The 14,283-nt window shown below is 34.6% G+C and overlaps 1 protein-coding gene across 4 annotated transcripts in view; it reads left to right on the forward strand.

Moving 5' to 3' along the window:
- The window catches only part of actn4 (actinin, alpha 4), a 44,342-nt gene that overhangs the window by 15,715 nt on the left and 14,344 nt on the right, over nt 1–14,283 (forward strand). The gene's annotated exons all lie outside the window — the stretch shown is intronic.

The following is a 14,283-nucleotide window of genomic DNA, read 5'->3' on the forward strand; positions in this document are numbered from 1 at the left end:
CATATATATAAATATATATATATATATATTTTTTTTATATATATATTTGTGTAATTGTTTTTTTTTTTTTACTAATTTTAAATTGAAATATTTTTATTTCTTTTTTCTTTGATTTTAGTACATTTTAGTGTTTTTTTTGTGTGTGTTTTTGCAAGTAAATCTTAAATAAAACGTAATATAATCTTTTTTTTTAATTTTTATAATTTTAGGACTTCAACTTAAACTAAATGGGAATTTCAAGTCTTACCTTGGCAACTAACCGAAATAATTTTATTTTTTTGTATATTTTAATTTATTTCAGTTCATGTTTATTTATTTCGATTAACACATTTTTTTTTTACATACTTTTAGTTTTAATAAATGATAACACTTCACTGACAATTTATTAAAATTTAGGTGACTTTGTTTTGGTTTTGTTAGATTTTGTTTTTAAATGCCCATTTAGTTTTTATTTAAGTATTTACGTTTTTAGTATTTTTAGTACTTAAACTGGATGAAATGAACTAAAATAACGTTTTTAAGTTTATTGTATACTTAACTGAAATAAATATACGTTTATTTCAAATAACTTTTTTTTTTCAAATATATTTTTCATTTTAGTTAATAATAACAATATTTCACTCACAGGAAAGGGAGGGGGTGTGCGTGCGTGTGCAGTTCTACTGAAATGACTGAATGCTCCATCCGTCTCTTTTCATATTGCACATACTTGTCTGTCTTGTCCCGTACAGGCCGATGTGCTCACACAGGAACAGGAAGTTGGGCAGAAGTTTGTGAACAGTAGTTTCTCTGATGCCTGTTTTCCGTCTGCTTTTCTGCTTGTCCCATTGTAAGCGTCCCACTGAGGGGGGTTCACATTCCTGCACCCGAAAGACAAACAAACATAAATGAGACTGAACATCAACTTTAAAAAGCACACTTTCTTTTCTATGAAGTGAGGCTGTTTTTTTCCCCCCGCGAGACGGGAAAAGGTGTGACGGCTTTGATCAGGTGTGAGTGTGACTTTTGTGTATGTGTTGAGGAGGGGGCGGGGCTTCAGGCGGCCTATTGCGTCATAGAACTGAGTGTGCGTTGCCTTATAAGGACATGAAACATTTACAGGAGACACAGGAAGAGGCAGTTCAGAGTGACAATACCAGGAGACCAGGACGACTGTACCGACCTGTCTGACTTCATTCTCTCTCTCTCTATCTCACTTTCTCCCCTTGAGCTGTTCTTTATGACACAACACATTAGGAGTCATGCTTAAATTAATAAGTGGCCTGATTAGTGGTTTTTGTTTAGGCAAGCGTTCACTATTACCATATTTTCACACCGGGTCAAAATTGCATTGTTGAGAGAAAAAAAATAAAACCCAGATCACGTTTGAGTATAAGTTCACATTTTAGTATTATGTTCATACTGAAAAGACTGCATTTCCTTCTGGCTTGCTTTCAATGCCTGCCCAGTGTTTTTAGTATTTTAGTATATTCTATTTTATATAAATATTTCAGTATATTTCAAATACTTTAACAATTTAGTAAATGTTTTGAATGTTCATATTTTTTTTTTTTTAAAGTTGCACCGGGTGAAAATTGCATTATTGAAAGAAAAAAACACAGATAAGATGCATTGGTGTATAAAGTCATATTTTAATATTACATTCTGAAATTATGTAAAATACTGGTACAATGGAAAAATGGGTGTAGAAATTAGATTTCACAAATAGTTACAAAGAAATGGCAAGTAAACGTGAAATCCTGAAGAAAGACTGAAATGTTTTTTTCATGTAAAATGTGCTTTAATCTATTTGCAACGTCGAAAAATATTTTTTTTACAGTGCAAATGAAACTTTTACAAACACTGCAAACACTATAAACATGTATTTTATTTCCCATCAATCCACAACAAATTCTTTGAATGTAATGCTATTCAGAACAGGACTAAAATATATATATATATATATACATACATACATACATACATACATGTATGTATGTATGTATGTATGTATATGTATGTATGTATATGTGTATGTGTATATATATATATATATATATATATGTCTAAAACAAACAAATTATAGTGGCAATCATTATAAGCAGTATTTATTATAAACGCCAAGCCCTAAACAGTTATTTAAAACAAAACCAAAACGTGCGTGTGGAAATGCATTACATACAAATAAACTTGCGTTCATGTATACAGGGATCATGTGACACTGAAGACTGGAATAATTGCTGCTGAAAAGTCAGCTTTGCATCACAGGAATAAATTATATTTTAAAATATATTCATATAGAAAACACTTATCTTAAATTGTAATAATATTTCACAATATTACTATTTTTATTGCATTTGTGAGCAAATAAATGCAGCCTTGGCAAGCATTAGATATGTCTTTCAAGACATTAAAATAATTGTACTGACCCCAAACTTTTGAACTGTAGTAGGGAACTATGCATCCACTAGTATGCATTTACAAACATAGCTATATGATTCATCAAACTCATGGAGACGTTTTTTTGTCCTTTTAGACTTTTTGTGTGTCGTTAAGCCATTGCATAGCAATTTGGTTAAAAATCACTCATAATTCAAGGACAACACCCTAGCAACTTTAGTCAAACTCCAGTCATGATTTCTTTAGAATATATAAAACTCCATTTAAACGTGATTGATCCAGTGAGATTAGTTGTTGTTCGATGCTGAATGCCCACAGACTCTGACCTGCAGACTCTGTGCTTTGACCTCCAGAACCCTCCAGTGGAGGACCAAACACTGGTTTAGTGCGTTCCACAGTAAATATTAGCCCAGAGAGGGACCGAGAGAGAGAGAGTGTTTATGTAAGTGCTGAAGAGACACATTCCATCCTGGTGTGGGTTGTGAGGAGCTGGACCGTCTCTCTCGATCTCTCTCTCTCTCTAGTGGGAGTTCAGAGGGCTTCTGTCGCTCTCTCTCCGCTGGGGAATGTGAGGAATGAAGATCCACAGAGCTTCAAATGTTCCATGTTCCCCAGTAATGGGACGCTAGCATTGGGAAATGCGCATTTTAGCGAATTACTGCACTCAACAGAGCTCCCAGAAGTCCTTGCATATCTGTGGCTTAGAGCGATTATCAATTTGCAAAGGCTATGGTTTAATTAAATAAACGTGTTTCAGAGTGAAGCGCGGCACTGTGTTCATTTACACGTGAGCAGCTCATGATCCGGTGTATTCAGCGTCTCAAAGCGGCTTGGTTTACGGTAAATGCTGATCCACATGAAGTCATGTTTGCATCTTCTCTGAGATTGGGTCGCTTATAACTTGCATTTAAAAACGCAACTTGTGCCAACCATCTTCACAAACTTAGTGCTCCCTGAGGTTTCAGCCAAAATAAAATTGAGGGTTTAACGCTTTCAAATCAAGAATAAATGTTACCCATGAATGTTAGTATTGTAGTTTTTACAGTTGTACTGTAAAATGACTATGTATATTTTTAAATATTTTTAGTAGTAATAATTACTATTATTATTATTTTTATATAGCTATATTAATAGATAATCACACAATTTTGAAAACACAGCTTGCACCAACTATCTTCCTAATCTTGAAAAAAAACTAAGAATACGTTTTATCCATAAATATTAGTATTGTGATTTGTACAGTTGTGATAACATATCTTTTAATTTTTTTTTTAATATTTTTATTTAGTAGTAGTAATAGTTATAAAATATATTATTATTACAATATAATTATTATGAAAATTATAATTATTTTTAAATATATTTTGGTATTTTAGTTGTATAGTTGTACTAATATTTAAAAATAGTTTTAATTGTATTATTTAGTAGTAATATTTATGAAAATTATTGTATTTAATTATATTATCATTATTATATAGCCATATTGATAATCATATTTTTTTTTACTAAATTGTGCAGCCCTACAAACAAGAACAGCAAATCTGAAGCTTTTTTAACATTTATTTAATTTTAATTTGCTAGCACAATTGTTATCAGAAAAATTGCTGGACTATTAATTACTGCAGTTTGTCACTGTGTTCTCCATTCTAAAGTAAATTTCGGTCTATGGTGCTAATTGGTCAATACATTATATATGTTGCGCTAAATACATATTATAGTAAGTGCTAAAGTCTATCAGACCAGAGACACAATCTCTGCAATGGCTTCTGTTACCAAACAAGAAATCTGATTCGTCCTGGCAGGAAAGATCTGATCTCCTGTCTGCTGACAGCACGGGTTGGTCGTAGTTGACCTTTGAGCCAGAGTCAGAGAGAGCGCAGGGCGAGTCGCAGTATCGCAGTTTCTGTGTCTCTGTATTATTCTCAGCCGTGGCCTAATGTGGTTCTGGTTTTTCTTTGTTTCTGATCAGCGTGTAGTAGTTGAGAAACCACTTCATTTAATTTAGCCTGTTTCCGAGCACTCAGAAACCCACCGAGATATATTTCAAGCCTGTTATAGAGGTAATGTTGGTAGAAGTAAGCGCCTACAGTACTTTGTGACAGAATTACCTGTTGCTATAATTTTTTTTTTTAGAATGAATTTTTTGGCATTTTTGCATTTATTTGATAGGACAGTGTAGATTTTGACAGGAAGCAAGTGGGAGAGAGAGAGGGGGGTGGGATTAGGAAAGGCCCATAAGCTGGGACTCGAACTCGGGACGCCCAAAGCATAACTGCGCCATATATCAGCATGCTGCCCATGAGGCTATCAGCGCCAACACCTGTTGCTATCTTGATCTGATGCACAGTCACTAGCTAGTAGCTACAGGTGTTTCCGTTTCTGTGTTTTTGGCTCTGCGTCGGATGACTGTGTTGGCAGACTGGATTTCCTGTGAGGCCTCCATTTAATCTGACCCGACTCACTTTCCTCAGTGAAAGCAGAGAGAGAGTCCGATACGTGCATGTGAGTCAGCGCTAGTGAAGCTCCGATCTGCCACCAAAGCTAAAACACGCAGAACAAGTAGTGCACTTAAAACAAGCCAAAACTGAGGGAGTCACTGGATGAAAATGGGCAGAGATGTTGCCAGATAGTCGTGCAATCTGTGAAATGGGAAAGACAGTGCTAACATACTGTCAGTCTCTTAGTATATATATATTTGTCCTCACATATGGTCCGATTTGCTGTTGTTGACTCCTGTTGGTTGCCTTATTAGTTACAGATTGACCTTTTGCCAAATTTTTGCCAAACTGCTTCGGGAGGATGTCGCAGGAATTTCAAGTGTGCTTGGTTTGGTGACCTTTCTTGGCAGCGGTTTTCATTTCTCCCACAAACTGTCTAAGCGGTTGATACACAAACCTTGAGCACCACCAAAAGCTCCAGAGCTGAAACATTATTTTTCAGTGAGATTTATGTATCGGTGTTATTTTTGACTTTATGTTTGTTTGAATGAGAGGTTAAAGGAATAGTTCTCCCAAAAATGAAAATTTGCTGAAAATGTCCTCACCCTCAGGCCATCTTTTGGCTTCTCAAGACATTAACTGATGGACTGGAGTGGTGTGGATTATTGTGATGTTTTTATCAGCTGTTTGGACTCTCATTCTGACGGCACCCATTTACTGCAGAGCATCCAATGCTGAGCAAGTGATGCAATGCTACATTTCTCCAAATCTGATGAAGAAACAAACTCATCTACATCTTGGATGGCCTGAGGGTGCATTCATTTTCAGCAAATTTTCATTTTTGGGTAAACTATTCCTTTAAAGTTAAAAACCTTTTAAAATCTTAGTTCTGCAATGCACAGCCTAATCAGTGTGGTTTCAGCAGCAGTCGGTTGAGTTTAGTCAGTTGTGAGTCTGAGAAACGAGATGTTCCATGGACTTCCTGTCCATCTACACCCAATGACTGTTGTAGAGCTCATTTCCTTTGGGCCATGAGATGTTCGTCCTTCCTTCTGTCTCATCTTTTGTAAGTTAAAGGGACAGTTCTCCCAAAATAACAAAAGTATTCACGCTCATGTAGGATTTCCTTAAATGACAGAATGTTGATTTTTGGGTGAACTGTCCCTTTAAGACTGGAGCCATGATGTCACTCTCGGTTATTACTTTTTATTCCACCTGGAGTGCTTCCCTCTCAATGACTCGCACATTAATCAATCACTGAAACTATTTGGGCATGACGTTTTGATCACTTGTGCAATTTGTTTGTCTTGTTCAGCTTCTTTCTGTTTTCTAGCTCAAAGTTTGTTCATCTCGTTCTGATCAGAGTTTAGAGTGATTTATTGTACATGTATGGGCTGAAGAAACATTTCCTGTGTCACATCCTGTAACCTGCGATCTTTGATCGAGAAGTGTGTGTGTATGAAGGTGTGAATTCATCTTCAAATTGTTAACTAACTAGTTTGATTATGGAGGAAATGTTGCTAATAGTGATTCATCAGGATGGACAACGACTCGCTAGTTGATTGGTTAAGTCTACTAACTAGTGAATATATAGTGTGTTATAAATGATCTGTAATTTATAATTATGTTGTAAAAGGGATGAATTTGATCATGCCGACAGCTTGTTCTTTCTATGAGAAGTTCTCTAAATTCATCCTCTTTAAAACAACACATTTCAAACCAGTGTTATTTTAGTATCATTACTGTACTATGTTAGTAATTAAGTAGTAATTCATTTTAATTTTGATATTTTCTGTTTTTAATTTTAGTTGTTTTATTTATTTTTTTTGTTTAATGTCGGATTAGTTTTTATTAATATTTCAATTTTAGTTTTTTTTATACTGCTAAGTAAAATATTAAACAAAATAAAAAATATTACTATTGTAATTTCACTGTAAAAATATTTTTAAATAATTAATAAAATAATCTTGATTTAATATTTTTAATTAGTGTTTATATGTTCTGTTTTCATTTTCATTTTAGTTATAGTAATTTTGTTGTGTTTTAGTAGTTTTTATTACTTTTTTGTTTAATATGTCTGTTTAGCTTTTATTAATAATTATTTCAGTTTTTGTTTTAGCAATTTTAGTACTTAAACTGAATGGAAATGAGATATTTTGCCTTCACAATTAACTGAAATAAATTCCTTTTTTTTTTTTTTTTTTTGCACAAAAAGTATTCTCGTAGCTTCGTAGTTGCGGATGAGCCACTGATGTCACATGGATTATTTTACAGATCTCCTTGCTACGTTTCTGGACTTGGAAGCATAACTGCGCCATATATCAGCATGCTGCCCATGAGGCTATCAGCGCCAACACCTGTTGCTATCTTGATCTGATGCACAGTCACTAGCTAGTAGCTACAGGTGTTTCCGTTTCTGTGTTTTTGGCTCTGCGTCGGATGACTGTGTTGGCAGACTGGATTTCCTGTGAGGCCTCCATTTAATCTGACCCGACTCACTTTCCTCAGTGAAAGCAGAGAGAGAGTCCGATACGTGCATGTGAGTCAGCGCTAGTGAAGCTCCGATCTGCCACCAAAGCTAAAACACGCAGAACAAGTAGTGCACTTAAAACAAGCCAAAACTGAGGGAGTCACTGGATGAAAATGGGCAGAGATGTTGCCAGATAGTCGTGCAATCTGTGAAATGGGAAAGACAGTGCTAACATACTGTCAGTCTCTTAGTATATATATATTTGTCCTCACATATGGTCCGATTTGCTGTTGTTGACTCCTGTTGGTTGCCTTATTAGTTACAGATTGACCTTTTGCCAAATTTTTGCCAAACTGCTTCGGGAGGATGTCGCAGGAATTTCAAGTGTGCTTGGTTTGGTGACCTTTCTTGGCAGCGGTTTTCATTTCTCCCACAAACTGTCTAAGCGGTTGATACACAAACCTTGAGCACCACCAAAAGCTCCAGAGCTGAAACATTATTTTTCAGTGAGATTTATGTATCGGTGTTATTTTTGACTTTATGTTTGTTTGAATGAGAGGTTAAAGGAATAGTTCTCCCAAAAATGAAAATTTGCTGAAAATGTCCTCACCCTCAGGCCATCTTTTGGCTTCTCAAGACATTAACTGATGGACTGGAGTGGTGTGGATTATTGTGATGTTTTTATCAGCTGTTTGGACTCTCATTCTGACGGCACCCATTTACTGCAGAGCATCCAATGCTGAGCAAGTGATGCAATGCTACATTTCTCCAAATCTGATGAAGAAACAAACTCATCTACATCTTGGATGGCCTGAGGGTGCATTCATTTTCAGCAAATTTTCATTTTTGGGTAAACTATTCCTTTAAAGTTAAAAACCTTTTAAAATCTTAGTTCTGCAATGCACAGCCTAATCAGTGTGGTTTCAGCAGCAGTCGGTTGAGTTTAGTCAGTTGTGAGTCTGAGAAACGAGATGTTCCATGGACTTCCTGTCCATCTACACCCAATGACTGTTGTAGAGCTCATTTCCTTTGGGCCATGAGATGTTCGTCCTTCCTTCTGTCTCATCTTTTGTAAGTTAAAGGGACAGTTCTCCCAAAATAACAAAAGTATTCACGCTCATGTAGGATTTCCTTAAATGACAGAATGTTGATTTTTGGGTGAACTGTCCCTTTAAGACTGGAGCCATGATGTCACTCTCGGTTATTACTTTTTATTCCACCTGGAGTGCTTCCCTCTCAATGACTCGCACATTAATCAATCACTGAAACTATTTGGGCATGACGTTTTGATCACTTGTGCAATTTGTTTGTCTTGTTCAGCTTCTTTCTGTTTTCTAGCTCAAAGTTTGTTCATCTCGTTCTGATCAGAGTTTAGAGTGATTTATTGTACATGTATGGGCTGAAGAAACATTTCCTGTGTCACATCCTGTAACCTGCGATCTTTGATCGAGAAGTGTGTGTGTATGAAGGTGTGAATTCATCTTCAAATTGTTAACTAACTAGTTTGATTATGGAGGAAATGTTGCTAATAGTGATTCATCAGGATGGACAACGACTCGCTAGTTGATTGGTTAAGTCTACTAACTAGTGAATATATAGTGTGTTATAAATGATCTGTAATTTATAATTATGTTGTAAAAGGGATGAATTTGATCATGCCGACAGCTTGTTCTTTCTATGAGAAGTTCTCTAAATTCATCCTCTTTAAAACAACACATTTCAAACCAGTGTTATTTTAGTATCATTACTGTACTATGTTAGTAATTAAGTAGTAATTCATTTTAATTTTGATATTTTCTGTTTTTAATTTTAGTTGTTTTATTTATTTTTTTTGTTTAATGTCGGATTAGTTTTTATTAATATTTCAATTTTAGTTTTTTTTATACTGCTAAGTAAAATATTAAACAAAATAAAAAATATTACTATTGTAATTTCACTGTAAAAATATTTTTAAATAATTAATAAAATAATCTTGATTTAATATTTTTAATTAGTGTTTATATGTTCTGTTTTCATTTTCATTTTAGTTATAGTAATTTTGTTGTGTTTTAGTAGTTTTTATTACTTTTTTGTTTAATATGTCTGTTTAGCTTTTATTAATAATTATTTCAGTTTTTGTTTTAGCAATTTTAGTACTTAAACTGAATGGAAATGAGATATTTTGCCTTCACAATTAACTGAAATAAATTCCTTTTTTTTTTTTTTTTTTTTCCTGTTAATGTTTAATTTATTTCCATTTGCATAAATGTTATTTTTTTTTAGTTCATAATAACAACAGTTTCAGTTCTATTATTGCCAGACTCCAGGTGTGTCATCTTAAAAACACAGAGCTCAGCAAGGGAGTGACAGAACTGTCATCAACGTCTGATTGTGCACACAAACCAGCAATTTAAAAGAAAAAGCAGTTTTGTGCACATGCAGAGTGTTGTGTGTTTCAGATGATAGGTCAAGTTAAGAATAGTTCAGTTTCCCCTGGCTTTGAACATCACTCACACCTGACACACTAAACTGGATCCTCAGCTAATGGCATTTGCCCTTGAGAATGGATGCAGCTGCACCAGAGTCTTTGCATTTTCTCACGTCTCTTCACTTTCAGCTGTGTTCTCACTCTCGCCCTTCAAACACAAACACACTTCATTTGTTTGGACGGCCTTTCTCGGTGCGTGCCACGCATGTCTGGCATTCTTAAAATAACTCTTGTGCCATATTGGGATGATTTCAATTCCTGTGTGAACGCTCCCCGAGTCAGACACTCCTTTCCAGTGTTCTTCAATCGGCTCTTCTGTCATTTTGTGTTGGCTTCTATTTCACAGATACAGACTCGTTTCCATTAAAGCTCGTTTCTTGATGGTGAATCCTGTAGAAAGGAGTGAATCGTATGTTTGCCATTAAACCGGATATGTCGTTATTCAAGTCACTGGTTTGATTAGTTTATTTGTTTAACAAAATAAATGTTTACAGTTTAGTGAAATTACTCTGCAAGATTCACCTCAGAAACTGATTTTTTTTTTTCCTGTTAAAAAAGTGCGATTGTGGTTTAATTTTTTTTTAGCTCCAGGTTTTCTGTGTTTGTTTGTAGTTCTGAAAAAGGTGATCAAAAGAAATGACCAAAATGTTTATATTATGTATCAATAAATTATTATTATTATTATTATTATTACTACTACTACTAAAGCATTTAACAAAATATAAAAATTACTCTAAATATGACCCTAGACCACAAAACCAGTCATAAGGGTCAATTTTTTCGAAATTGAGATTTCTACATCATCTGAAAGCTGAATAAATAAGCTTTCCATTGATGTATGGTTGTTAGAATATGACAATATTTGGCTGAGATACAACTATTTGAAAATCTGGAATCTGAGGGTGCTAAAAAATCAAAATATTGAGAATATCACCTTTAAAGTTGTCCAAATGAAGTTCTTGGCAATGCATATTACTAATCAAAAATTAAGTTTTGATATATTTACGGTAGGAAATGTACAAAATATCTTCATGGAACATAAATGTACAAGCTCCAGGTTTTCTGTGCTTGTTTGCAGGTCTGAAAAAAAATTAGCAAAAGCCCGAAAATGTTAATTATATATCTTTATTAATAATAATAATAATAATAATAATAATAATAATAAAAAGTACTATAAATATTAAAAAAAAATTAAATAATTGTATTTTACAGTATAACTGTAAAATGACAATAATTATAGTAAAATGACAGACAGTGTGTGAGTTTGATGAGACTTTGTAGGTAAATGTGTCTCTGTTGCCTTGTGCTGGCTTGGAATTCCAGAGGGAATCGGATATACACATGTTTAGACGTGGATCTGATGTCCAAATATCGGATATGTATCGGATTTAAAACCACATTTGGAAGGGGCGAAGAACAGATGTAGAAAAATGGGATCCAGTGTGGATTTCTGTGATCACACGTGTGTAGTGATATTTGCTCTGTCAGATGTGAATAAAAAATTATTTCTGCAGGTGTCTAATGACTAAATCTGCCTTTCTCAAGTCGTTCCAGATTTGCAGATCTGGTTGTTGGGCATTTGTGGTTTGAGATGGATCCGTCCCGGGCCGCTGCGAGGGTTTAACGTTCCTGCAGTCTGACAGAGAAACCCGAGCCCTTCAGACGCTGCTCCGAGTCTCACAAAGACAGGAAGTGCTATAAATAAAGCCACAAATAAACATGGGGACGACATCCCTCTCTGCTCCTCGGTCTTTTCCTGTCCTCCTCTAGACTTTGTGTTGCTACTGTTGCTCCGGGGTCGAGAGCTCAGATTGGGAAGTTTCTTCGAGCAAATGTGAAGCTCATTGCAATCTGAGCAAGAACCGAGAGAATATCAACAACCAAAACTGGGTTGTTGATATTCTCTCGGTTCCTGCTTAGATTGTTGTGACATATAGTTTTTTCTTCTTTTTGAGACCCGCTGTGTTGTTGTAGTTCTAGATCTCTGGACGTCCTGAGGAGTACAGAGGATTTATGTGCTTTCCCACCTATTTGACTGCATTTTGTGTCATTTAATAAGGTGGTTGTTAAAGGGGTCATATGATGCTTTTTTAAAGATCATTATTTTGTGTATTTGGTTTGTGCAAGCAAGATGATATTCCACAAGATATTTCTGTAATTTCTGCTGTAATGACAAAGCTACTCATTTTCAAACCTTTTTTTCCCATTTACATAAACTAGGAGTGGCAATAAATCTAAATGATTAAAATAATTATAAAAAAAATTAAAATAATACATTTCCATAATTTATAAAAAAATGACATGGCTTTTCTAGTTCATGATTTATGTGGATTTTTTTTACTCGCATTAAATATTTAGAACTTCATGAAACTCATAATATTTTATTACTAACATTTTATATTAATTCAGTGTTTTATTTAACTATCATTGCTATATGATTAGAGTTTTTGTTAATATTTTGAATTTTATTTTAATTACATTTTTTTCAAACGTCTGAAGTATTTTTTTCATAATTTGTTATTTATTAGTGCAAGCTGAAATAACTGAAGTTTAAGTAGTTTTTTAATCATTTTATTTTATTTCAAGTAATACATTTTATTTCAAACTTTTTTTAATGGTTTTAGTTTTGTATTTAGTTAACGCTAAATTTCCATCCCAGGTCTAGAAAATACACTTTAAATTCCCTCATAAATGCTGGTTTTGTTTATTATATAAGTGACAGTTGTTAAGGCCATGATTTAAATATGAAATATGATTACATCTTGATTTTTAGTTAATTTAGCTTATTGTAAAGCTTGTTTTTTTTAAAAGTATTTTAAGGCCTTCTTTGAAGTTTGCTGTGATTTTAATATCTCTGTTGTGCTCCTCCACGTCGAGGCTCAGATTTATCGTCCACTTGGTTTTATATAAAAAAAACTTTATATAGTGCTAAAGTTTGGTTTTGTTGAGTTTGTGTAAAGGTTCTTTGGCTCCGCAGCCGTTGATGCTGATCTGATGATGATCTGGCAGACCGCTTATTACCGTTTCAAATGCTCCTGCAGAAGTTTCCTCTAGGATATGAACCCTGCTTGAGCAGTACTAGTATTACAGACGTGACATTTCAGTGCAGAGAAAGTATTAATTACCAGTATATCGGCTCATCTGTACGTATGATCCTGAGTTCAACCTGAGAGTCAGAGATACTTCAGATGAGCGTCTCATGCAAACCTTATAAAAAGCCACTATACATAATACAGTGACTGTATCATATGGTAATATCATCGTCCACTAAATACCATTCTGCACTCTTTTGACTAATATGCCACGGACCCCCAAAGTTTAAAAGGCAACTTTATATTTTCATGTATAAAGATCCAGTTCACACAGAAAATATATAAAATTTTGTTTGGAGAATACTTGGTTTCAATTAGGTTATTTTTTACTCACTATAGTAGGGATGTGCATCTCCATAACTGAGGCCGATGCGATACGCATCTCGATGCATAGCCAACGATACGATACATCGAAGATACATATGAAGTAGCTAGCGGTGCGATGCGATACGCTTCACCCCTATTACGATGCAGTCCGATCCGATTCAACACATTGCGATTCGATGCAATGGAAAAAATATGATCGCATTTATTTATTTGGTTCAGACAGACAGCAAATCTACTAAAATTTTAGTACTTAACTAAAGTTTTATTTCATTTTGTTAGCAAGGCAACATATCTAATTTTCATTTAATTAAAATGTTTATTTATGTATTTATTTTTAGAGTTGAAATGGCCAATATGAAATGCATGTACGATATGGTGGTGTGTTTGTGAAGTGCTTGCATCAGTGTTGTGTATTTCATTATAACTGGCCAAAAGTGGCACATAAATGCATGCATGTGTGGTGTAGCGGCTCTTCCTCTGTAATTCTTCTGACTTGGATGGAATGATGTCACCCCACACCCAACTAATCACAGACGTCCCGCAGGGCTTTCCCTAAACACATACACAGAGAGAGAGAGAGCCCCTGTGTGAGCAGAGGTATTTCTGGCGTTTGTTGATAGTGTGGATGTGGCCGTCCGGCTCAGGTCCTGACTGGTTTGTGTGTATGTGTGTGAAGGCTGAATTGTTTTTGTGGCGGGCCTGTCCCGGGTAGGTGCCTGTCGTACGAGGGTAGGGGGTGGTGAAGGGACTCATTATCCACTAAACTCAATGGCGTCTTTGTGTTTCAGGCTGCAGGCCTAGAAACCCCTTTCCCAGTGTGATCTGATGCCTGTCTCTGTCTGTTCATGCTGCTTCATGTTGAGGTGCTGAGGATCACATAGGTATTGGAGACTAGTCAGTTAGAGAGGCTAACTAATGAGTAAATCACTTGTTTTTTTCTTTTACTTTTAATATTTTTTCATAATATAGAGTTATAAAAGAAGTAAATGTAGAGCACTTTTATTTTATTAGTATTTATATACTATTATAGTATTTATTAATATTTTAAATATCCTTTTATTTTTATATTTTTATTTTGAATATAATTTATAATTTTATACATATTTTTAA

This window comes from Sinocyclocheilus anshuiensis, unplaced genomic scaffold (genome assembly GCF_001515605.1).
Source record: "Sinocyclocheilus anshuiensis isolate Anshui unplaced genomic scaffold, SAMN03320099.WGS_v1.1 scaffold272, whole genome shotgun sequence".
In the NCBI taxonomy this organism is placed as follows: domain Eukaryota; kingdom Metazoa; phylum Chordata; class Actinopteri; order Cypriniformes; family Cyprinidae; genus Sinocyclocheilus; species Sinocyclocheilus anshuiensis.